Source organism: Protopterus annectens, chromosome 6.part1, assembly GCF_019279795.1.
Source record: "Protopterus annectens isolate FY-2018-M chromosome 6.part1, PAN1.0, whole genome shotgun sequence".
NCBI classification, from domain to species: domain Eukaryota; kingdom Metazoa; phylum Chordata; order Ceratodontiformes; family Protopteridae; genus Protopterus; species Protopterus annectens.
Window position 1 is genome coordinate 201,997,642 of NC_056738.1, and position 26,631 is coordinate 202,024,272.

A 26,631-nucleotide genomic window follows, 5' to 3' on the forward strand; every position below is an offset into this window, starting at 1 on the left:
AAGGTAGTGTAAGTCTCCCTGCATGTGAGAGTCTGCAGTTCAGACCCTCTTTGAACTTGAAGTAAAAGCAACAAAGAGCATTGTCTTCTAAAAGAAAAAAGTCAATTAATTTGTACTAGCAAATTCTAAAGGTGGCAGAATAAGTTCCTCTGTAACAAATTTCAGGTAGCAGATCAGGAAACATGGTTATCTAAATGGCCTCAAGTACAGAGGTCCCCTACAAAACTGCCTGACTGCTGTGTTAGTTGAAACTGGTGGACCTAGCTAGATGCAGGCAGATGTGACTGATAGATGCAACTTTATAGAGGAGTAAGAAATGTCTTGTTTAAACAGCTCTTGAGAGGTGTTGCAAAATCTAAGGTATGCAACAAGAGGTGAAGACTAATAGAGATTTTAGTCCCTTTGGATAAATAGGGTTTCCTGGTGCTCTGTCTTCTTGCCTCATTTAGAATAAACAGGGCATCTGTGGAGAATAAAAGCAGTTGTGTGAAATCAGCCTGATGTCTTCCAATTAGTCTTTTTGACATTAGTGGTTCAAAAACATTGCCCTGTCTTTCTGACTGAATAGATTGCAATTAAGTTAAGGACTGCTACCTCCTCTGCTGCCGTATGCATCAGATGTGAAACTTCTCTCACAATCCTTCACCTATGTAAACAAATAACCTGGCAGAATTCCCTAACTACAAGAATTACCATCTATCCTCTATAAATTACATCACTCACTCCATTTCTTCTACTACCACTAATGTATAACCTTTGACTTCACTAGATACAATAGAATCATACCCTCTAACTTACTATGCAGCTACCTTTCACTTCTCTGCAGGCACTGTCAAAGAAATTAAATCTCTGCTGTCTAAACTAAAATCTTCAGGATCAAAATTTTTCAAATTTCACCCAACTTTTCTTTGGCTGGCAGCAAAGCCTATTGCCTAACCTCTTACAGACATAAACAACTTACCTGTCACAATACTCTTCCTCCTGATTTCAAGCATTTCATAATCAGCCCACTTCCAAAGGTAGAATCATCTACTCAGCTCAATCACTTCTGACCCATACCAAATTTGTGTCCCATAACAAAAAAATATTAAAAAAAATATGTACAAACAACTTTTCAAGCATATTAACAGCCATGGTCTTCTCAGTGACTGCCAACATGGGTTTAGAAATTATTTTAGAACCTGACTGCCCTGCTGTCAGCTACAGATAATATAAATAGCAGCATTAATGAAGGCCTTATTACTGCAGGTATATCTGTAGACCTAAATAGGACATTTGAAACAGTTAACCATGAATATCTCTTACTCAAGCTCAAAATATTAAACTTTGGTGACAATACAGTACAACAGTCTGGTTTGAAAACTATTTTAAAGATAGAACATTACAAATATACTATGACAATATTTTCTCAAATGTTAACACTACTAATACAAGTGTTTCCCAAGGCTCATTTCTTGGAAAACTCCTTTTCTCTTTATTTATCTATGATTTAACACTGAATATGCCATACCTTGCTATAACTATGGAGATGATATATTACTTTTTGACACATATAAAACATATCAATCTCTTCAGACCAATACGGTCATCAGCAACATTGGCGACCAGTGTTCCACACCGAAGGTCAACCCCTCACTGGTTAGATCTGACCATAAACGAATCACTTTGGATATCCACATTCCACCCCAACCCCCGGACAAGGAAACCACCGTGAAAAACTTTTCAAAAGCAAACTTCACATTACTTAAGACCGAGGTGGAAAGTTTCAAAGCCCCCATGCTAAAGGATAATGCTGTCCAAGCTGCACAATCCTTTACAAATGCATTCTATGGGCACCTACAAGAATGCATGGATCGTGCTATCCCAAACAAAACCAAGACTCACTCCTCCAAGAAAAGGAAGCCAGTCTGGTGGACTCCTGCCATAAACAAGCTATACAATAGAAGGAGGAAACTAGTACAGAAAAGAATAAAATCACAAGAAGGGAAGACATCCCTGATCAGTATCAGCAAGAAACTACGATCCCTCATAAAATCATCCAAGGCGAGCTTCAAAAGAAAAATTGCCAAGGACTTCAAAGATAGCCACAAGGCATTCCTTAGCTATGTCAAGAATCTAAGTGGCAATGCTCAGATCTGCTCGGAGTTACTGCAGAATAGCCCAAAATACACTGAACCAACTGATATTACCAACATCGTGGCAGACAATTTCACTGCAAACATCAACCCCCCATCACCCCCAAAAGGGCCCATAACCATACCAGAAGAATGTAGAGCCCCTGAAATCACAGACACTCGGGTTAAAACAGCCCTCTCCAAAGCCAAAAACACAGCATCAGTGAGACCAGATGGTGTCCCAGGCTGCGTCCTACACGATCTCAAAGATGAACTAACCCCTCACCTAAACACACTGTTCAAACTCAGCCTCTCCACAGGCTATGTACCCATAGAGTGGCGCACAGCAATGGTTATTCTGCTCCACAAAGGTGGAGCCACAACAGACCCCGGGAACTATAACCCTATAAGCCTGACTAGCTTGGTCTGCAAGGCTATGGAGCGCATCATCATGTAACTCATTAACAGAGACATTGGGAACCTCCAAACACTGGACCCTATCCAGTTCGGCTTTGTTGAGGACAGATCATGCCTCCTAAACCTGGTGGACTTCTTTGAGACAGTTACCAAGGCTATAGACGAAGGAAAGGTGGTACACACAGCCTACCTAGACCTCACAAAGGCCTTTGACACCATTCCCCATTCTGGTATTATAGACAAGCTCACCATCCTGAATATAAACCCCGATGTCACAAGATGGGTTGCCAATTGGCTCATGGACAGAACCCACATGGTGAGAGCTGCGGGAGCTAGGTCTGACTCTAAACCAGTTACAAGTGGTGTTCCCCAGGGCTCAGTCATAGGACCCCTGCTGTTCAGCATATACTTCTCAGAAGCACAGGCAAGCACAGGAGGACTATGGCTGACCAAGTTCACAGACGACTGCAAACTAGGGGCTAAAAAGGGTCTCACTGAGATGGATACTTGGTGTCAAAATCATGGCCTCAAGCTAAATGCCAAAAAGTGCATAGTCATCCCCTTTGGAAAAAACAAAGTACTCACAAACTACCACATAGGTGGTAGTCCCCTAAATAGAGAAGATGTAATAAGGGATCTGGGGACCCAAGAAGATAGTAATCTCTCCTTTGATAATAATCACATTGCCAAAGTGGTTAGAAACTCCTTCTATGTGGCTCACCTAATCACAAAAGGGTTTGCATCCAGATCAAAAGAGGTCATTGTGCCCCTCTACTCATCACTCATCAGACCCATCATACAGTACAACGCCCCATTTGGGATGTACCTTATAAGACATCTGCAACAGTTGGAAAGACCACAGAAGTACCACACCAACAGGATCACTGGCCACAAACAGATGCCCTATGCAGCTCGACTGAACAAACTCCAGCTGTACTCGGTTGCAAACCGCCTACTCAGAGGTGATCTCTGCCTGACATACAGGGCCATGTCCAACCCAGAATTGATGGATATGCTCCACCTAAAGAAAATCTTATCCCTGAGAGCCACACGCTCTAGGGATCTAAACCTCACCGCAACAATATTTAGGACGTGCTGGAGGGATAGATTCCTGTCCCAGAGACTTCCCATGCTTTGGAACAAGATTCCAATCTACATTAGGCAGAGCTCCTTGCTAACACTCTTCAAGAGAAACCTTGGCGAGTGGATGGGAAACAGAAAGTTTACCCTGGGGATCACTTCAGTGGCTCTGCTGGACAGAGGCACAGGGAACTAATCTAAGGGGGCAGCAAAAGCCAACACATTCTGGCTAGGCTTATAAATGCCTTTGGGCAGATGGTCTAGTACCTATCTATGAATCTAACCTATGAACCTAATATGTGATTAAAATTTTCAGATATTTGTACATGGCTTCAACAGAAAAACAATAGTTAATACAGCCAAGACTAACATCATGCTTTTTATTAGTGCGAGGAAGCAGCAATCACTGCAACTCACAATCACTGACAGAAAAGGTAATAATATTCCCAATGTATGAGAGCAGAAATACTTAAGCTTAATACTAGATCCTCTTTTAAACCTCAGCGATCACACCAACAAAATTACTGGCAAAGTGCTATTACAATTAAAACTATCTTACAGAACTTCCCACTTATTATCCCCAACTACCTATAAATGAATTGCCAAAAATATTCTCATTCTTAACCTGAAATATGTACTACCACTACTCAGCATGCACTCCACCTATAACTACAGATAGCAGAGTTAAGGATTAGTAAATTTGTTCTCCTATCTGACCAAAGAAAACACCATTGTGATGTACTTCATGAGACACACTTGCTCCTAATACCAGGGAGATCCACCCTCCTTCTGGGAACATTAATCTTCAAAATTCTTAAATCAGAATTCTGCCCTCCTCTCAAAAGGAAATTATCTCTGACAAATCCAAAATGAGGCATAAAACATTATCCAGCAATGCAAAATAAATCAAAAAAAGATAACATCTGAGTAAAAGTAACCACCAGGAATTGTAGAACTTTAAAAAAACAAGTTTATTAATCTCTTTCATCCTTAAAACAGGACTTCATCAGAATAAAACTTTTCAAAAAACAATTTCTTATATGTTATAATATGATCACATAATTAAGACAATTACAACAATTAGAAACACTTGTCTGCCCTCCTAAAATGGTAAAGTGACAAACCTACTGCTATTGAGATGATTAAATATTTTTTGAGATTTTGAATTCAGTAGGTATGTCACTTTAACATTTTAGGAGGACAGAAAAGTATTTCTAATTGTTGTAATTGTTTTAGTTATATGATCATATTATAATATATGCAATATATAAGGAATTGGTTTGGAGAAAGTTTTATTCTGACCTCACCATCAGGGAGAGAAGTACAATGAGAGGGCAGTGAGGAAGAAGAGGTACTGAGTGTAGAGAAGCAGGGAGTTATGGTGATATATAATGGTTATAATATCTTTAACTATGCCCATGTCCCTATTACTAAGGAACATTTCAGTCTTTTTCAAAAGAACTTCAAATTTATCCCTACAAGAGATATGGCTGTGGCTGATTGCTTAGCTGAATTAAAATGATTTACTAGAAAGTTAAATTTAGAAGCATTTTTTCATGAGAAATGTGATGGACATTCAGGTCCAATTAATAAATCAAATGATATTTTTCACATCAAAAAGAAGAGTACATTTAATCCACAAATGCATCTCTTAATTTTTTCTAAGGAGGAAAGGTTGTTGCTTCATACTTTACGTAAACATAATATAATACGTATTTCGAAGCCAAACAAGGGAAGCAGCACGGTACACTTTAACTCTATGGATTACTCTAGTGTCATGTTGAATATTTTAAATAATATGGACACTTATATTCCTGTCTCTAAAAATTAAATCAATATAGCTTATCACCATATAGATTTTCTCTTAGAAGACTACTTAATGAGTCAAATAATTGACAGGGATACTTATTTTTTTTTTTTAAATCCCTAAGCTTATCATCCCAACCTTTTTTGGGATTCCAAAAATTCATAAGGACCTTACCAACCCCCCTTTTTAGACCTCTAGTAGAAGCCCAAGGCTTACAGATACCCCCTTACCAATTTTAGCAGAAAGGAGGTTGAAACCAATCTATGATACTATTTTCTATCTACTAAAAGACTCGTGGAATGTCTTGGGACACCTTAAGAATAACTTGTGGAAGGATAGTATGGTGTTACTATTGATGTCATAGATTTATATTCTGTTATTCCGAATGATGAAGGATTGGAGATGTTTCAAGATGGATTACCAACCCTTGTTTAATGGTAACATTTATTTTATTGCAGAATTGACTTCCCTTGTTTTGAATAATAATTTTATCTTTTATGAAGTTGAGTTATTCAAACAAATTAAAGGAGTGGCAATGGGCGCAGCTTGCACCCCAGTGTACTCTAACTTATTTTTGTAGACTGGGAAAGGGCATGCTTTTAATTGTACATTCTACAAGTATATTAAAATTGTAGCTTAGATTTTTGGATGACATTTTTATATTATGGATTGGTCCTATACCAGTTATTGAACATTTTATTGATTACTTGAATAATACTACACACTTTTTTAAAATTTATTTCACATTTTCGTAGGACTAACATGAATTATTTGGATACTATGATCACACTTTCCAATAATGGTTTTAAATCCAAAGTTTTTAGAAAATCAACTTTTAGCAACATCTACTTACACTTTTTGAGTTGCCACCCTTTTTCCCAGAAGAAGAGCTAAGTCAAAGGACAATGCATCAGGGTGGTAAGGATGACATCATAAGAAGAAGATCTAATTAAGGACATAAAGGTGGTTTCTAATATGTTTATTACTAGAGGATATCCTAAAGAGTTAGTTAAGGGTAGAGCTAATGAGGTATTATCTGAATGGGGGGTATAACCCCTCATTAGGTGAAGGCTTATTAAAACCAGTCTTGGAAGTAGATTGAGTCAACACCCCCCACCACACTAAAATGTTTGAACAGGCCCTGGCTCTAGAATATAACAAAAGTAGTAAAGAGGTTAAACAAATTGTGAGGAAGAACTGGAATATACTACAGTCTAATCCAGTGGTATACAACCTTGCAGATACAGAACCTATATTTACTTTTAAGACAGCATGAAATTTTAAAAACATGTTTGAAACCAACCAGAACATAGTATAGAATTCAGATGACAAAAACGTTGGTACAATGAAGTGTGGTCACTGTAAACAATGTTCATATATTTTGGAAGGGGAAACATTAATTTTAGAAAATGTTTCAGGAACTACGGTAAATTTAAGTAAGGGTAATTATTATACAAAGGGGGTCATTTATAGTGCTAACTGCTAGAAATGTCCAGTTTTTTATGTGGGCAAAACAGAATAAAGTTTACTTAAAAGAATATATGAGTACTTGTATGAAATTAAGAATAAGAATGATAATAATTCATTATTTAAACATTCTTTATGTTTTTCACAGTTTGCAAAGTTTTTTATTCGGCATATTAGAACAGGTTAAGTCCAACCTTAGGAGAGGTGAGTGGGAAATTAACTTGAACATAAAGAACTTCTTTGGCAGCTTAGGCTGAATGCCCATAATTTTCCTTGTCTAAATGAATTTCTTTCCATTCAACCTTTATTAAAATTAAATGCTATAAGACTGTAGAATCAGGATCATACAAAGGGTTGGTGTTTCCTACTTGGTGTTTTATATATATATTGTAAAAAATTAGATGATTACATTTTTTGAAATGTTGAATGCAGTAATTATGTTACTTTAACATTTTAGGAGGGCAGACAAGTGTTTCTAATTATTCTAATTGTTTTAATATGTGATCATTTTATAATATATTAGGAACTGGTTTAGGGAAAGTTTTATTCTGATGAAGTCCTGTTTTAAGGATGAAAACTCTTAATAAAACAGCTTTTTAAAGTTCTACAATTTCTGGTGGTTAACTTTACTCTGATGTTACCTTTTTTTTGAATTACCTCAGAAACCAAAACTACATCCTTAGGAACAGCCAAGATAATATTCTTACCCTTTCAAGACCGAAATTCCAAATAGCCATATGTGGGAAAGACTTTTCTCGAGCAGGGCCTGCACTGTGGAACCATCTTTCAAATTATATTAAATGTGTTGATACAGTAGGTGTTTTAAAAAAAAAATCACTAAAATCCAACCTATTTGAGGAAGCCAAATGCCTTAATTAACAGATCATTACTAAAATCCTGTGTAGTTAATAACATTGAATATAACTAACATCCTTCTTCCTATGAATAAGAAATAAAAAAGTCTAACTAATGTACATATTTCCTTTGTTTGCAGTGTTTTGCATACTGTTTCTTTCATGATATATATTTTTCTTTTATTGCATTACCATAACTACTGCAAATTCTTAACTACTGAAAACCTTGTAACATTTTACATAGGTCATAGCTGAAAAGGGTCAACTGACCAGTCCACTTACACGGTCAACACACTGAAATGAAATAAATAAATAAACAGGAGAAACAGACTTGCCTTAATCATTTTGAAGACATATGTCCTTCTCTTTCACTTGTTACTTTTAAGAGCACCTTTGGAGTTAGAGAAAATGGAGGGAAGACATACAGAAGTCCTTGATCCATCTGACTGAAAATGCAGTTGTTTCTAAGGTTCTGGTACAGAGTATCCTGAGACAGAAGATGGGCATGTGTTGACTCATTTGGGATTAAACATACCTATCCTGAAGTTGCTTCACATTCTCATTGGATCCAGAAAGACTGCCCTGCCCAGTTTTCACTACTGTGAGGGAATAACTTCCCTGCTCATAATGTCTGCTAGGGAATTCTTCTGACTGGTTATATAACTTACTTGAAGCAGATCATCTACTGCCACCATCCAGACTCCTTGATCACTGATAGAATCAGATGGACAATGTATTCAGTACTTGCTCATGTCATCCCAATGATTAGTTAAGCACCACTTGTTTTCTCCTCTTGTGTAACTTTGCTTGTGGGACCATGAAGATGGAAGAATACATGTAACCCATTGCCCCTTGAATACTCCCTGGAATGTTCTTCTGTGACCAAAGATTAAGCTAAACTTCTGTGCAATCAAAGTGAGTCTTAGTCTCTGAAAACATTTCACCATTAGTTTCAGCTCTTTCAGGGTTTATCACATAGCCTGTATCAAACCATCATTAAAATGAGGGTAGATATGAACTCCTTTATGTCTTGGATACATAGATATTCCAGGCATGTATTTTGTGAAGACTGCACACACTAGAATGGTCTAACAAAGAGAAGGTAAACTGATTGTGTGAACTTCCCACTCAGCATCTGAGAAATTGTCTGTGGACTCCATGAAGACTCTGTGAAAAGCAAAGTGGAAGCAGATTTCTTCATGTGTAATGAGATGTGGAAGCTATCTTTCATCTACAGAGGAAATAAGGCCTGCAGAAAAGCAGATTAACTTTTTACTATCACATATTTGCCACTTGTGCACATTGGCCCTAGAGGGTTGTCACTGTTGAAGTAATGTTCCTACTGCATGGGAAAAAGGGGTTGTGGATGGATGGATTTGTTCAGATTTGACAAACTGAGGATAGGCATCTGGTTCTAGTGCTCTGATGCCAGAAAAAGTCTTAAAATAATATCCCTTTCTTCTTCTTTCCAGAGATTGGACTTTTTGGATTGCTATGCAATTTGGCATTGGCTTTGAAATGGACAGAACACAGGTAGTTACTAGGCATGCAGTCTAGGAGACCAATAAAAAGTCTAGTTCAAATTCCGAATTGCCCCAAAGCACTATCTGTTTAAATAACTTGTTCAAGATCACACAGCAGGCAAAAGAAAACTGAGCGGCTCAGGACCTGTACCACAGGAAGTAGCACAGGAAGGAGCCTTAACCATTTTCATTAATTGCCGCACTATTATAACAAGATAGATTCACAGACCTATACAGAATCAAACCTAGGACCTGCTATACTAAAGGCAAGACAGCTGCAATTACACTAAACTAGCATGTTGTATATGTTTCTTTGCTATAGAAATGGATCCCTTAAAAAAGAGGAGGCTGAACAATCGCAATGGCTACAACATTCCTTACACACTTGCCAGAAGTCAATTGTTCTTTGAAAGAAGAACTTCTCCCTCTTAAAAAAGTCTGTGGTTTGTGAAGGATGGGATACAAGGGTCTCTTCCCAAGAGACACGGTTGCAAATATATGCTTGGTCTATCTTCTATAAAAGTGCCAAACTTTGGAAAATTCCTAGAGTACCTGGAGTACTTAGCTACTTGACAAGACAACATTTTCCCCTTTTCTTTAACATTTTAAAAATCCTCTGAGAAGGGGTCTCAAGCAGTTTGCTTTTATTGAATGGAATTAAGCAACAGACTCTTCACACCAGCAGGGAAGGGTTGGATTTGCAATCAGAAATACCTCTTGACAACAGACTCTGCTGCAGTAGCTTGTAACAATCATATACCATGTCCTACCTACACAATATCAACTGTTTTCCAACTTTTCCTGCAGTCTAGTATAATTCAGTAACTTTATTTTCAAAGAAATATATCTGGTGCCCTAAGAAAGTGTTTTAGTTTTCCATAGGGTATCACCAGGAATCCAATATATTCCTTCAGTAGTTGAGTCCCATAATCCCTAGGGTAGCCAAATTACACATTCATTTAACAAATATGAAGGATTCTACTCTCCTTATCATTTGGTGACATCTTAATAGCAAATACTATCTTGGGCCCTTAGATAACTATAAGAAATATATAACTGTATGTGTTACAAGAATTGCATAGAAATGCTGATACTGTTCTTAGACCCAGAAAAACATATCTGGCTTTATATGTGCTGGGGAGTGTTGGACATATTTTAGTGATGCATTACTAAAACATCTTTGAATGTCCCAGTTATTGGGTGGATGGCAAATGGCCTTGGGTGTTCTATATCTAGGAGCTCAATGGACATTTTCTTAGTAAAAGAGAACTTCCTAATTCATACACTTTAAATTTGGTCTTCATTCAAATCCCAGAGATGGGGTGCCTCATCATGTCTATCAAATCCCTTAGGAGAGTTGATCTGGTTAGTATAGGCTAGGTCCTCCACATCCCATTCTGATAAAGCCCAAACAAACAATTTCTTGAGTCACAGTAATAAAAGCAAATTATTTTATTTGGCACTTCCTCAGAATAATAGAACATGTCATTTAACCACTTTAAATAACTTTTAAAGACATGTCATATGGTGTCTACCACTCAATGTATGAACCTGAGTAAGCCTCTGTTTCACATCTCTTACTTAATTGAATTGATATCCAAGGCTCCTTTAATACTCATAGCATTTAGTCCTGGGCTATAAGTTCATAGGTGATTACTAAGCTAATGACCCCAGGTTTCTTTTAAGCCTAGCCATGTTTCCCAAATGTATCTGACATTTTTTGATACCCTGGGGTTATTATAAGGAGTATATGTAGGCTTAGGCATGTGTGTTCAAGCATTTACAGTCTATCTCTGCCTGGTAGAGACATAGGTGGCAGATCAATACTAAATTTTTAATTCCTGGTTACTCTTGAATTGAGTTAAGAAAGAACTCTGTTTCACATAGATGGGAAGCCTGTTCCTGAGAAGGGGCAGTGTGTTAGACAAATACATGTCCCTCCAACATGTCCTATTTATGCTATAGACATGGTTTAGGTCCCTAGATTGGGTAATTCTAATACTATTTGTTTTGTAGTGGTACAACCGGTCCATCAGAGTGGGATTAAAGGACACTTTGTATGCCAGACATAGATTGTCTCTCAGCACTTTGTAATAGACCAAGTACAGGGAGAGGGCTTTGAGGTGGTCTGTGTAGGACATGTTGTTTACACTCTGTATTCTTTTTTGTGTGATGGATCTCTGTGGATACCTCATTTGTTCAATATGCCTTGTCAGGTACATACCAAACAGGGTATTGTACTCAATGATTACTCTAATAAGGCCTGAGTACAGCTGAACAATGACATCCTTGGACCTAGATGCCATACCCTTGCTTATAAGTTGTACAAAATGGAATGATTTCCTTACTAACATAGACACATGATGGTCTTTCCAAAGGATACTATTATGTATTTTTGGTATTGAGTTTTACACTGTGGCTCTGACATCAGTTATTAGTCTGACTCAGGCCTTCTTGGAAGGTATTTGTATCTTTGGGAGATTCTATAACTGTTTCTAGTTTGCAAGAGGCCATATAGGTTGGTCTTGACTCCAGAGAAATAGATGCCAAAAAGGAGTGGCCCCAGCACCAAGCCTTGAGGGACTCTGCTAGTGAGTGGCTTTTTTGTGGAGGTAGACTCTTCTATCCTAACTTCTTGGGGCCTATGTGTGAGCCAGATGGCTATTCAGTGGATGTCATAAGGGTTTACATGTAATTTTGTGAGTTTGTCTACAATGTATTGTGTCAAATCCTTTGGCCAGATCAAGGTAGCCAGTATGCTCCATTTTGTCCTTGTTCATTACTTTGGTGGCCTTCTTGAAGAAGTCCTCCAAGTTGAGTAGGTATGACCTGCCCCTGACAAAACTAAACTGGGTTGGATGTGTCTGACAGTGTCTGAATGTTTCTTATGTCATTGTTTATCATTTTCATGATAATTTTGTCCATACCTTTGCATATGAGACTAATTAGAATTATGGGTCTGTAGTTATCTGGGTCCATAGATTCCCTGCCCTTGTGCAGAGGGATAACAGTTGCAGTCCTCCATTCGCTTGGTATGAAACCTATCTGTCAATGGTTAAATACCAGTTCTAGGGGTCATGATAGGTTGTGTTTCAAACTATTAAGTAGGCATCCTGTGATACTATCTGGGCCCATCAATACAGTGCTTTTGGCCTTAGATAGTATACATTGAGGATCTGTTCCCTAGTGATAGTCGGTGCAATTATGGTTATTAGCATTTCCTGAGGGATGTCTAAAGGGGAAAGGGGGTAAAACTGGAGTTAAATTTGTCACCCAGTAGATTTGCCCTATCTTCCAGCTCAGTATAGATGGGTGCATTTACAATTAGTTTGGCACATTGTTGTGTATTGCCTTTGAGGTAGCAGACATAGCTGAAGAATGCTATGTGGTTGTCCTTAGCCTGGGAGGCTATTTTTATCTTGTATTTGGCTTTAGTAGACTTGATTAGCCCCCTGAGTTGATTCTTTAGATTGATGAGGGAATTTTTGCCTTGCCGGGCATTGCTCTTCCTAGTTTTTGCCATAATTTTCTTCTGTTCGTTATACAACCTGTTGATGTTGGAATTCCATCTACATGACTTATTTTCTGAGTTTGTCCTTTGCTTATTCTGGTTAGGTATAGCTGTCTCTATGCAGTCATTAACATGATTGTCCAGAGTTTCCATGAACAATTTTGCATACGCAACAGTGTTCTCAGGCTTTGAAGGGGCTTGAAATTTTGCTAGGGTGTCACTTAATAGTAGGATGTCTGACGCAGAATACTTCCTAAAAGTTCTGTGGTTAGCTGGTGTCACAGGTTTTATTTTATTCAAAGGAGACAGCTTTATATGGCACAACCTGACCAGTGAAGACATTACACTGGAGGATGATGATGCAACGTTCTTCCATGTTTGTGGGGACCAGGTCAAGAATATTAGTGTCTTTAGTGGGTATACAGACTAACTGGTTCAGGGTGTTTGCATTTACAATACATAGGAATCTGTTGGCCTGCATATTTCGGGTCATTTATGGTTCCAGGTTTATAGTGGAGTAGGTATAGTCACCCACAAATATGATACTGGGTTGAATGTGGAGTGTCTTCAGTACATTTATGTGTTAAGAATTTCTAGGGTCATAGAGAGGATATGTAACTTTCAAGGATATACTATGGGACTTAGCCTTTGATAATTTGGATGTGGACAAGCTCAAGCACATCATACTGTTTGACCAGCCTTGAGTTGTGTTATTGATGTAAATTGAGACACTCTGCTTTTAGTCCCTTCTTGAGCAGCTGGGGTAAATGAGTGGAAGGCATTATACCTGTGCACTGCCAGGGTGCTCTCTGTGGCTTTAAACCATGTCTCAGTAAATACATAGACATCTACATTCTCCAGGGTGAGAATAGCTTGTAGGGATTGGAGTCTCTTGTTTAGACTCTTGGCTTTGAGCAGTAGCACCTTTAGATTTTCTTGAGCTGGTTTTGCTAAGTTGGAAGGTTTATCAAGTTGGCAATGCCTAAAAAGGGCATTATGGGAAGTGGATAAGGTTTTATCCAATATTTGACAGCCATGAAGGGATAAGTGCAGACCATCCCTGGCAAAGCAGCTTGGTCTGTGAACCATATCCTTCCAGACTGACAAAACAATTGTATCGCCTAATGACACCAAAAACTAAGGCAGTTATTAAAGTCAGTTATCTTCTGTACATATTATGGCATTTTCCATATTGCTGCATCGTCCTTGGAGAAGGTAGAATGCTGCTCAATGCTAAGCTTATACTGGCCTGGGACACATAGTCTGTGAGCGCCATCATGTCTAGGGATGTATGTCTCAGGTCATTTACACCCACATGTACTCTGACTGAGTCATAGTGGTACTTGTAGTTCAACAGACTGAGTGAGTGATCTGGCGGATCCTGGCCCATGACAGGCAATTGACTGTGGCTATCTCCTTACTCAGCCTGGTCAGAGGGACATCTGTGTGTCTCACAATGGAGTCTCCTATGACCAAAATATTTGATAGTGTGATGGTTTATCTTACAGGTTTAGATGCTGAGATGCCATGAGATGTGGCTGTATGTATTGTGGTGGATGTTGTTTTGGTAGATTGCTTTTGAGGATGCTAAGGATACTTATTGTAAGGGAAACATCTGGAAGGCCTTTGGTGTTTAGGAAGGTTACATTTAAGAGTCTCAGCATATGTGGGGCTATGTGCCTGTCCATTCTATGTGTGATTGGTATAGTGTGTGCATTACTGAAAACCTGCTTGGCATTACAAGAGCTTATACATGGGAGTCTTGTCTCCAGTAGCATTGCATATTGTTTGCATTTAATCTCAAGTGCCATAGCATTTTGTTTTATCCAAAAGGACTTAAAAATTTCCTACCCTACAGTCTAACACCACAGACCAAGACTGGTAAAAAAACATTAACTAAACAGTTAATCCAGCAGGCCCAGAAGGTCTACTACAGCATTTGAGTCTGCTGTTTATCAGACATTAAGAATTTTCCCAGAGGATTGGTAGAAAATATTATTATGTAAGGAATGCCTGCTGCATGCCATAGATGTTTGGGTTACTACAATGCCCAAGTAATCAGGGTTTGATTAGCATTCCTCACACCAGGGAAGCCACATGGGAAGGAATGGCAGTTAGTGGCTGAAGATGGCTCACCCATCTCAGTGGACGGAGTCTGGCATGCTCCATAGCAGCAATGCCATCAGTGGGAATATCTAAAAGGCAGCTTAATTGGCATAGTGTCATGAAGAGTCTAAGCTCACCAAAGAATGTTTCATGGATATGTGAAATACATATTCACTGTGGAGCATGGCATAATACACACTGCAAATTACTGATGACCAATGAAGAAGGGAGTTAGGAGCATATAAAAAAAAAATTCCTTTCCCCATTGGATGATGGCTGTAGTTCCCAGCTCTTCCCTCTCCCTTCCCCAGTGCTAGGAGAAGTGAAGGAGTGCAACTGTTTTCATTACCCTGAGTGACAACTGCAATATCGTACCTAAATAAAATCAGATATGGCAGCCTTCTTTACACAAACTGTTATTTCTTAGAAAGCCTAGATGAGGATATCATTGTATGTGTGTACTCCTAACACATAAATATCCATTCCTCCAGTACTGAAATCATCAGCACATTCAGTTAAAACTGCAAAGAAATGTAAAAACATTTTTTTTTGCAGGGGGGGGGGGTGCTCCTCCCCACACCTATTGATATTTTACTTATATATATACTAACTGTGAGATCAGATAACAGTAGGAAAATGTGAAAACTCTCTAAACCTTATTGTCTGATGAGCTCACACAAAGCCCAACCAGGCACGTTCCATGAATTATGAATTGAAAAAAACACTCACTTGATTCACACCAAATTTCAACTGCAATCCACTGTATATATGTACATATGTGTGAGTGCAACCCACTGTATATATTTATTCATTTTATATTTGTTTACTGGGAAAGTAGAACTGGGGAAGGTGCCCATTTTCAGCGGAGGCCTGGGGAGAAATGCTCCATACATTATATTAAACCATCAATGTACAAAAGTTTAGAAAAGAAATATACACTATATTACAAAAGAAATATACAAAATTTGTCAGACAACCTCACATGAGTATAAGTAGTACAGGAAGAAACATAAATATGCAAGACATAGCTATGTATAACAACATTCATCAGAAGAGTAACTTAATACATAATACCATGAACTATGATATAGTTTGTATTACATGAGGTTATATATGTTTGAAACTATAGCAAGCTGTAGTGTGATTCTAGATAGAGGGGGGTATTGGCGATAGAGCGAGGGTTTGAAGGATTTAGCCCGGGTCAGAGCATGTACATATCCAAGACTTGGTGAGGTAGGATTTTAGCTGATTTTTAAAAATAACTTTGCTTGCCTGAGTCCTGATTTCAAGTAGAACAGAGTTCCACATCTTTGCAATAGTGCAGGAGTAAAGGGAGTCTTCTGAGATGTATCTGCTTTTGGAAACTTTGACCATCTCTTTGTTGGTGGACCTTACCAGTCGGCTATTGGAGCAATGGTTAATTAAGCCATGTAAGGTTGGGGTTAAGCCATGTAAGGTTGGGGTTTTGTTGGGATGGTAGAGAATTTGGTGAGCTAGAGTGAGTTGGTTTAGGGTCAGTAGGTTTGGTAACTGAAGACAGGAAAGTTTTTGAAGGGCTAAGCAATGGTGAGAGCTGTAGGAAGAATCATTAGCAAATTCTGCTATCTTGTTGTAACAAGTGGATCATTTGTCTAAATTGCCTTTATTTAGGTTAAATAGAACAGGAGATGCATAGAGTAATGTAGAAAGTAGGTGGGTTCTTGTAATGATAGATTTATTATTGGGGTCAGATACTTTTTACATCTATAGAGTGTACCTTGTTTTTTTATGCACTTTTGTTATGGTTCGAGCTATGTGCTTGTCAAATTTCATATTTTGGTCAATGATGACACCTAGTAGTTTGGCATATGCAACTGGTGTGATACGAGTGTTGTCAGAGGTGATAATTGTAAAAGGGGAAATGGGATCTATAGCTTTGAAGAGGTGAAAGAGCATAAGCTGGGTTTTTCTGGGGTTGAGTATTAACTGAGAGTCTGATAACCAGGTATCAATGGCTGTGACGGATTCTTGGGTTGTTTTCTGTAGGAATTGGAGAGTGGGGGCTGAACAGATTAGGGTAGAGTCATCGATGTATCGAACTAAGCTTACATGGAGGGTTGCTTTATGAAGGTTGTTGGTGAATATTGTGAAGAGCAGGGGTCCAAGTATAGATCATAGGGGCACACCAAAGGTGACAGAGAGTCCTGCCACTTAGTGGCTTGTTGTCAGTTTAAAAGATAGTCCTTAAAACATAGGAGTGCAGAGTTATTTAGTTTACGTTCTGAGAGACAAGTCAGTAGTTTGTTATGGGAGACAGTATCAAATGCTTTGGAGAAACCCGTGTTTAGTTCCAGCTGGGCGAAACCTGTGTTGAGTTTCAGGTAGGAGATTGTTGGATAGCATGTATTTTAGTATTTGGGAATGTATACATTTCTCTAGTATTTTTGACAGTGGGGATAATATGGCTATTGGACTGTAGTTAGATAAGTCACCCCCTTTGTGTAGAGGTATTATATGTGAGACTTTCCAGAGGAGTGGGACTTGTTGTTCGGAGATTGCCCTATTTATAATTATAGAAACTGGGTATGAAATAGCCTTGGCTGTGATTTGGAGGTATCCTGATGAGAGTTTATCAGTTGCTAGGGTAGTGAGTTTTAGTTTGGTCAAGTATTTGAAGATGGTGCTGATCTGGAGTGGTTGGAGGGAGAAATAGTTTTGGTTGGTTGGGGAATTAGGCAGGCTTGGGAGGATTATAGGAGATGAGTTTTTTGCCAGTTTTAAATTGCAGTTGGTAAAATATTCATTGAATTGTGTACACATGTGTGAGTGCAGCCCACTGTATATATGTACACATGTGTGAGTGCAGCCCACTGTATTTATGTACATATGTGTAAGCGCAGCCCACTGTATATCTGTACATATGTGCAAGTGCAGCTCACTGTATATATGTACATATGTGTGAGTGCAGTTCACTGTATATATGGACATATGTGTAAGTGCTACTTATTGATGCTCAGTACTTATAATTGCTGTATTTTTCTTGTATAATAATTTCCCTATTTCAGCTTTACTAGCATAACAATAATGTCCGATTACTATCCAGCAATAATGTCTTAGTATTTTTTTCTGCCTTTTGTAATTGTATTTTGCTTCACTAATGTCATTGAATGTTTTTGCTTTATGGTTCAGGTTGTGCCAAAAAAGGATCCTTGGGCCAGTACATCTATCCAGTTAGCAAATGGTAAATAACTGAAAAGGCTGACAGGTAACTGCAGCTTGACTGCAGCTGGAAGAAAAAGGAACCGGGTCTATATTATTACATCGAAGTCTTACAACTTCGAATGTTATAATATCGAACCCAGTAGAGTGAACGCTGGAAATAGTGAAGCTGCAGAACACCGAATACTTTCCATGGGAAAGTATTTGGTGGGCTGTTTCTGCAGCTTCGCTATTTCCTCGACTGTGGAGCGAAGGTTACGGACCGGGTTAAGGTAAGTGTGCGAACGAAAGTGAGTCTTCGATTGGGCGCGGGTTAGGTGAGTTAAGGTTAGGGTGTGGGTCAGGTAAGTGTGCGATTGTGTGGACGTGAGGGTTAGGGTGGGGTAGGTGAGTTAGGGTTAGGGAGCGGGTAAGGTAAGTGTGCGATAGTGATGGACCTTAGGGTTAGGGTTGGGTTAAGGTAAGTGGATAGCTAGTGGTGTATGTATGGTTTAGTGTAGGGTTTTGTGAAGTGTGTGTGTGTGTGTGTGTGTGTGTGTGTGTGTGTGTGTGTGTGTGTGTGTGTGTGTGTGTGTGTGTGTGTGTGTGTGTGTGTGTGGATTATTTATTTTGGTGTGCTTGTGTTGTGTGTATGTTTGTCGGAACAGCGAATTCTTTCCCTGGGAACAAATTCACTAATCTGACTATTCGGTTTTCTGGTGTTTCGCTCTACTGGGTTCCATATTATAACATTCGAAGTTGTAAGACTTCCATGTTATAATATAGACCCGAAGGAACCATACCAATAAAAATTAAGTATGGAGTCTTTTTTTTTTTCTTTGCTTACTAAATCTACCAAGCAGCAACTGTTCATACACAGCCCTGTACTCACCATGTGTTTACTCAAAAACACAGCATACTTGGTTATCATCAGCCATGGCCACTGTTTCCATGTACTTTTAGTCTCCATTCTACTTTTGAGTACATTCTGTATGTCAACTTATCCATAGTGGTATGTTAAACTCTCTAAGCTTGAGTAGGTGAGCATGGCTTAGATCTTGTATCTCAGCTTGGATGTAAAATTTGAGAAGCCTTTCCCATCCTTCTACTGAGTGGCAAGTGCAGTTTTGATTCCAAACTCATTCAATTCAATTTGCTACTTTTCTGAAAAAAAAAATGATCTGCTTTTACTGTATTTGTGTTTCTTCCTACTTTATTTTGCTTTTGCGTCATCTTAAAAGTACTCAATTGTATTTATTACTGCTTGGTGTAACTCATTCTAAGCCTTTTAGTTTAAACACTTGGGCTTCAGACCAGTTGTTTTACATTAAGAGGGTTTGTGGTCTGCACTGTAGTGGCAGAACAGGTAGCTTACATCCTTCTAAGTTGGGAACTGCTGATTGAGGGCTCAGTGTCTGTTATTCTAAAAGTGTATTAATTCTGGTTTAAGCACTTGGGCTTTCAGGCCAGTTATTTTACATTAAGAGGGTTCATGGTCTGCACTCTTGTGGGAGGAGAGGCTGGCTCTGGCCTTCTGAGCTGGGAATTTCTGGTTGAAGGCTTATAGTGCATGCATATCTGAACTGCTTCTTACTGAAATTGGTACACCTTGTTTGTTGTAGCATAGACTAGATCCAGGCCTGCTGAATCTAGCTTTGTTTGTATAACTTGAGCACTAATCCAAGCATTCTTTAAAGTATTCAATTGTATTTATTACTGCTTGGTAGTAACTTAATTAAAGTGTAGCTATCATTCTAAGTCTTTTGGATTAAACACTTGGGCTTCAGACCAGTTGTTTTACATTAGGAAGGTTTGTGGCATGCACTGTGGTGGCAGGACAGGTAGCTTACATCTTTCTAACTTGGGAACTGCTGATTGAGAGCTCAGTGTCTGTTATTCTAAAAGTGTATTAGTTCTGGTTTAAGCACTTTGGCTTCAGGCCAGTTATTTTACATTAAGAAGGTTCGTGGTCTGCACTCTTGTGGGAGGAGAGGCTAGACTCTGCCCTTCTGAGCTGGGAATTTCTGGTTAAAGGTTTAGAGTGCCTGCATATTTGAACTGTTTCTTACTGAAATTGGTACACCTTGTTTGCTGTAGCATAGACTAGATCCAGGCCTGCTGAATCTAGCTTTGTTTGTATGCTTGTTGTTTGTTTGCTTGTTATTTCCCTGGAACGCTAATTCCACCTAAAACGTGGCTTTTCAGCGCTTCTGTGGATCCCTAGTGATATCTGCATTGCTTACTGTACGTATTTCCTTGTTTCACTTGAAAGAAAGTTACTGTTTGCCGTTTTTGCATTTAAGTTACCTGTAACACATTGCACTTAAGTTACCTGGCACTTGCTCACTAAGCAATTATATAAGTCAGCACTAAAAAATTAAAAGCACTACACCCTCAGAAACTCCCCTTGAGTACCTTGTTCCCCATTGGCCCTTGTTTTCAATTATAAAGGAATTCCCAATACTATTCTAGCATGTCCAAAGGTCAGTTGTCAATCTCCTCTCCGGTCCAGCTGGTGAATCTGGGAATCTTGAGGAAATGTTACAACTGCCTCATGTACACAGACAACCCTCTCCTCCTCCCAACAAATTCCAACACATGTGAGAGATGCAACCATATAGCCAAACTGGAGGCTAAGCTCTCTCAACTCAGTACTGGCATAACCAGTCAGGAGGAGAAGGAAACCACACTCACTACAATTCCAGTCTCACATAGACCTACCACGACAGCAAACCAAACACATAATCACACAAAACATACTCGAAGCTCTAAATAAAGATCTGCCTAAGCAGCAGAGACCTCCAAAGCAGACACCCAAGCAACCGCTACCCCAAAACAAAACACGTGCAACACATATCTCACAAAGCCAGTGTGCCGAACAGTCACAGCCCTTAAGGCTAAACAACACACCTGATACACTTGTAATAGGTGACTCTATCATCAGGCACACTGACGCCCCGCTCACCAGGCTGAACAAGGAGAAGGTCACGGTGAGCAGCCTGTCGGGCGCTAGGATCCGCCACATAACACAAGCACTCAGGTCACTCCAAGGCAAGTACAAATATGACTCAGTCATTGTCCATGCTGGTGTGAATGACCTGAGACGTACCTCCCTGGACTACATGAAAAGAGACATAGAGGAGCTCTCTGAGCATGTAGCCCAGGCCGGTATGACCCTGACCTTGAGTAGCATCTTACCCTCACCAAGAATGATGCCACAATATGAAGACAAGATGATCAATTTCAACAATTGGCTTAAGTATTGGTGTCATTCAAATGGGATCCAATGCCTGTCAGCCTGGGATGATATGCTCGACAAGCCACGATGCTTCACTAAGGATGGCTTGCACCTGTCACCTCTGGGCTTTCGGATATTGGCAAAGGCTCTTGCTACCCCCATAGTGCCTTTTTTAGGCAAGGCTCAAAAGACAAACCCACATCCATAGGTATCACAAGGGATAAGAAACTAAGAGTAATGCTACTCAACGCCAGAAGTCTAACCCTCAAAATGCACGCACTCGAAACTCTCCTTAGCATGGAGAACATCGATATCTGTGCAGTAACAGAAACCTGGTTTAGGGCTCCCGAGAGCACCCCAGCACTACCAGGTTATACCTCATACCATGCTTTTCGGCCCCAAAACTTAGACCGAACTACAAAAGGAGGGGGGAGTATCAATATTCATCAAAGATACCCACACCTCCAGGTTGGTGGCACAGCACAAAGCATCAGAGACTATCCATGTGCAACTAACAGTGGATAAAACTGCCTTCCAGTTTATAGCCTGCTACAGACCACCCTCCCAAACTCAGGAACCCCGCTCGGCCTTCCTGAGAACACTGGAAAATATGAAGGTCTCTCCAAACACCATTATATTGGGCGACTTCAACTACCCAAACATAGACTGGGAGCATTACTCTAGCCCCAACACCCTAGCCCAAAGGTTCCTAGAATTCATAAACTCAAATGCTATGGAACAACTTGTTACCACTCCCACAAGAGGGGAAAACATACTGGACCTGATCATCACCAAAATGGGTACTCTATGCTCCAGACCAGAAGTGTATCCCTCACTGGTAAGATCAGACCATAAACTAATCCAACTGGATATTCACATCCCGACCCCACCCCCTGCCCAGAAAACCATAGTGAAAAACTTCTCTAAAGCAAATTTCACACTCCTCAAAACTGAGGTGGAATCCTTCAAAGCCCCCGGGCCTGTGGAAAATACAGCCCAGACCGCAGAATCCTTTATAAATGCATTCTATGAGCACCTTCAGGAATGCATGGATCATGCAATTCCAAATAAAACCAAGACCCAATCCTCCAAAGGCAGACGTCCTGTCTGTTGGAACCCAGCCATAAACAAACTATACAATAGAAGGAGGAAGCTACTACATGATAGAGCAAAACCCAAAAAAGGAAGGCATCTCTGATCAGTATTAGCAAAAAACTACGGGCACTCATAAAATTGTCTAAGGCCAGCTTCGAGAGAAAAATTGCACAGGACACTAAGGATAATCACAAAGTTTCTTTAGTTATGTTAGAAACCTGGGTGGGAATTCCCAGATATGCTCAGAATTAGTCCAAAATGACAAAAAATACACCGAACCCACAGACATTGCCAACATCCTAGCTGACAGGTTCAGCACAAACTTCTCTCCCTCCTCCCCACCAAAAGGGCAAATATCTATCCCAGCAGAGTGCTGCCCCCCTGACATCTCAGATGCTCGGGTAAGAGCCGCCCTCTCCAAAGCAAAAAACACAGCATCAATGGGACCAGACGGTGTTCCTGGCTGCGTCCTACATGAACTCCAAGAAGAGCTAAACCCAAACATAAAACTACTGTTCAATCTCAGCCTTACTACAGGATATGTACCCAAAGAATGGTGTACAGCAACAGTAGTCCCTCTCCACAAAGGTGGTGCCTCAACGGACCCTGGAAACTATCGGCCCATAAGCCTGACTAGCTTGGTCTGCAAAGCTATGGAAAGGATCATCATGGACCTCATAAATAAAGATATTGGGGACCTACAGACATTGGATCCTACCCAGTTTGGCTTTGTTAAGGGCAGATCCTGCCTCTTAAACCTGGTTGACTTCTTTGAAACCATCACCAAGGCCATTGACGAAGGGAAGGTGGTCCACACAGCCTACCTTGACCTCGCAAAAGCCTTCGATACAATACCCCACTCGGGCATTATAGATAAGCTCACCAGCTTAAATATAAACCCCTATGTCACTAGATGGGTTGCAAACTGGCTCAAGGACAGAACCCACATGGTTAGAATTGCTGGAGCCATGTCAGACTCCAAACCAGTTACAAGTGGCATCCCACAAGGCTCAGTCCTGGGACCTCTCTTGTTCGGTATATATTTCTCGGAGGTACAGGCCAACACAGAAGGACTGTGGCTGACCAAGTTCGCAGATGACTGCAAACTGGGTGCCATAATCGACTCTCCAGCCGACACAAGCATCCTCCAAAAGGGCCTCATAGAAACAGACAACTGGTGCCAGAGCCATGGCCTCAAGCTAAACGCCAAAAGTGTATAGTCATCCCTTTGGCAAAAACAAAGTGCCCACAAATTACCACATAGGTGGTAATCCATTAAGTACAGAAGAAGTAATTAGGGACCTGGGGACCCAAGTTGATAGCAATCTCTCATTTGACAACCACGTGGCCAAAGTGGTTAGAAAAACATTTTATATAGCCAACCTAATCATGAAGGGATTCACATCTAGATCAGGGGAGGTCATCGTGCCTCTTTACTCATCCCTCATCAGGCCCATAATCGAGTACAATGCCCCTTTTGGGATGTACCTTACCAGACACCTGCAGCAACTGGAAAGACCCCAAAAGTACCTCACCAAGAGGATCAAAGGGCTCAAACAGATGCCATATGCTGCCCGGTTAAAGAAACTCCAGCTCTACTCAGTGTCATGCCGCCTGCTCAGAGGCGATCTGTGCCTGACGTATAAAGCCATGTCCAACCCAGAATTAAGGGACATGCTGCACCTCAAAAAATCCAAATCCCATCGAGCTACACGCTCGAGAGACTTGAATCTCAGCACTGAAATAAATAGGACATGCTGGAGGGACAGATTCATAACCCAGAGCCTCCCTTCACTCTTGAATAAAATCCCAGTCCAGGTTAGGCAGAGTCCCTCATTGACTCTCTTCAAGAGGAATCTTGATGAGTGGATGGGAGATCGTAGGTTTACCCCGGGTATCACTTCTGTGTCACTGTTAGACAGAGGCACAGTATACTAACCTCGGAAAAGGGCATAGCAAAATTAATTTAAAATGGGTTGCGGAAGCCAAACATACTCTGGCTAGGCTTATAAATGCCCTAGGGCAGATAGCCTAATATGAACCTACGAACCTATGAACCTAATTCAATTGGCCATCTCTAATGAACTACCTGATAAGCTCCCATTCATTGATAAAATGCCTTTTACCTCTAATTCACAAATTACATTTTAGTTCTAATCCTTTTGTAATACACTCTCAACAACTTTTATATATCACGCAGAACTTTTGTTTAGCTTAGCATTTGCTATAACCTCACACAGGTTAAGATCTCAGGAATTACAAGGCAATCGAGTCTTATGACCATTTACACCTTTGCCAATACCCGCACTCAGACTGAACCTCCTCTGTTGAGGACAGCCAGGCCATTTAAGGCAGGGGTGAATTTGTGAATACCCATCCAGTCATGCAGTTCCCATTGGAGGGAAGATAATGTATCACACTACTTAATCTGCAGAGTGAAACTATTCCAAAGGTGAGGAAGGCACTGCGTAATGAACCTATTGCTCTCCCTAGTTTTATTTATCTGCTGGAAAATATTAAAATCCCCTGCTGTAGTATTTGTAGGAATATTCAATTTGTGGAGGAACAAAAGGTACAGGACCACTTGGTCCCTAATGGCTGAGGATGCAAGGCAAAAATCTCACATTAGGAGTCTATACAATATGGAATACAGAGACAGCAGTCCCAGTCTTTTCCAGTAGCTTATGTGTTTTAAACCAGTGTTCTTCTTTGTTAGGAATCTATGGGGTCTTTACAGTTGATTGATATATGTAGTGAGGTACACCCCAAAAGGGGTACTGTATTCAATAACTGGCCTAATCAGCACTGAATACAATGGGACAATCCCCTTTGTGATCAACTGTGTCTGGACTGGAAGATTTCCCCTTTGTGATTAACTGTCTCTGGACTGGAAGATATCCCCTTTGTGATTAACGGTGCTAAACATAAGAATTTCCTGGCTACTGTCATTACACGATGATTAAAAAAGAGTACATTATTCAACCCAAGTACCAAGGTCTCTTACAACTTTTTCATGTTGGTTTGGGGTATTGTCTATGTCATATGCTGTGTTGGGGGGAGGGGGCAGTTTACCAAATGTGACAATATTATATATTTACCATTTGATTTAAGCCCATTGTTAGCACACCAGGAGTTTAGAAGTGTAAATTACTGTTGCAGGACTTGGGTGTAAGATGGTGACTTGACAATAACTCCCATGTTACAGTATTATGCAAATCTGCTTAACCAGAGGTCCTAGTTTCTGGTCTGGAGGTCATAAAAGTAAATACCAAACAAAAGGAATCCCAGTACGGAGGCCTAAGGGACACCACTGTTTACCTTCATACTCTTTGATGAGGCATCTGCTACCTGCACCATATGGCTTCCATCCTTTAGCCAATTTGCTATCCATATAGCCACATAAGGGTCTATTTGTAATGCATTGAGCTTATTAACTATTCTTGCATAGGGTATAGTGTCAAAGACCTTGACCAGGTCAAGGTATACTATGTGTGCAGCATGACTGCTGTCAACAGCTTGTGTTAATCTTTTAAAGAAGTTAACCACATTCCATTAGACAGGATCTACCCATGACAAAGCCAAACTGTAGTGGATCTAGCCTGATGACATTTTTAATTCCACAATTAATCAAGCCAGTTGCAATATGTTTCATGGTTTTGCATGTCAGACTTGTCAGGCTGATGGGTCTGTAGTTCCCAAGGTCAGTGATGGAGCCAGTCTTGTGGACTAGCATCACTACTGATGTATGTCAAACTTCAGGGATGAAGCCAGTGACTAAACTCAAGTTAAATAGTTTAAGGAGTGGCTCCACCAGGGCTTGTTTAGTACTGTTTAGTAAACAGACAGGTATATTATCTGGTCCCATAGAGGATGTATTTTTAGTCCTTTGAGAGCACCTTTAGTACATTATCTTTGGCCATGAGGGGTGGTCTGTAAGCTTCAGTGATAAGTGGGCTTTGGTCAGTTGTTTCTGGAGTGAAGTTGGCATCGAATTTATTAGTCAATGTGTTGGCCATGTCTATCAGGTCAAAGTAGGTGGTGCCATCTTGTATAAGTTCTGAGCAATGTTGGGTTCTGCTTCTTATTTTCCTAATGTAAAAGATCTGTAGCTGTTTTTAGCTTCAGATGTTAACCTAAGTTCATGGGCTGCCTTAGCAGTCCCACTATGTTCTTGTTTAATTTCTTAGTTAATTTTCTAATGTTAAATTTGATTTCATGGTCCTTAGACCTACTGTGTACTTT